Source organism: Monodon monoceros, unplaced genomic scaffold, assembly GCF_005190385.1.
Source record: "Monodon monoceros isolate NGI ecotype Baffin Bay Population unplaced genomic scaffold, NGI_Narwhal_1 Super_Scaffold_2, whole genome shotgun sequence".
Lineage (NCBI taxonomy): Eukaryota > Metazoa > Chordata > Mammalia > Artiodactyla > Monodontidae > Monodon > Monodon monoceros.
The window spans coordinates 47326290-47326984 of record NW_021703776.1 but is presented as its reverse complement, the minus strand read 5'-3'; the positions used below and the strand labels follow the sequence as shown (position 1 = coordinate 47326984).

At 72.1% G+C, this 695-nt stretch overlaps 1 protein-coding gene across 3 annotated transcripts in view; it reads left to right on the top strand.

Moving 5' to 3' along the window:
• Nucleotides 1–333: 333 nt before the first annotated feature.
• Nucleotides 334–695, top strand: part of PPP1R9A (protein phosphatase 1 regulatory subunit 9A) — a 317021-nt gene continuing 316659 nt past the window's right edge. For 2 of the 3 annotated variants that reach the window (XM_029233109.1, XM_029233106.1), the window contains exon 1: nucleotides 334–409. The gene's annotated coding sequence lies outside the window, so the exon portion shown is untranslated. Of the gene's footprint in view, nucleotides 410–479; nucleotides 553–695 lie in introns of those variants that run through there. The other variant, XM_029233108.1, reaches the window with a different exon arrangement.

Genomic DNA, 695 nt, shown 5'->3' with positions numbered 1-695 from the left:
TTTAGCAGCGGAAGGTTAAGGTGGGTATTAGGCGAAGCACAGTGGCCTAAGCGGAGGAGTGGAGGCCACTCTGGATCTGGGCCTAGGTGCCGGCCTTCCCTGCCAGGAGCGTGGCCCAGGGTTTTGGATGCCCTGGGGTCACGGAGTTAACTGCAGACTTCGTGGGGCCCCAGCAACAGACAGCCCAAGAACCCAGTTCTCGCGAAACCAGGACCCGAGCTGAAGGGCAGGATTTGCCCCAGGCCCGAGGGGCCCCTCGCCCACGGCCGAGGGGGTGGGGCGGCCTCGCCTCGGGCCGGTGCTTTTCGCCCTCCGTTGGCCGCCAGAGGCTCCCTCTCTCTCCCTCTCCTGGGATTTTGCTGCCGGGCTCCCTCTCTCTGCGGCCCTAGAGTTAATCCCATCAGCCGAGGTGAGGCACCTGTTACCCCGGGCCTTCCTCACCCCCGCGGCCTCTCCCCCGTTACACCCCCGCTACGCCGCCAGCCAAACGGCCCGGCGCGGGCGGCCGCACGTGGGCGAAGCCCCTGCCCGGGCTGGGACCCCCCTCCCCAGGTCGGCCCGAGTGTGCGAGTGCGTCGGGGCCCGGGCCGCCGCCCGCCCGCAATGGCGTTAGGGAGCGCAGCGCGCCTCCCGGGGCCGCCCGCCGCGGGCCGGGCGCGCGTGGGGGGCCGCGGCGCGCGTGGAAGCGGCCGCCG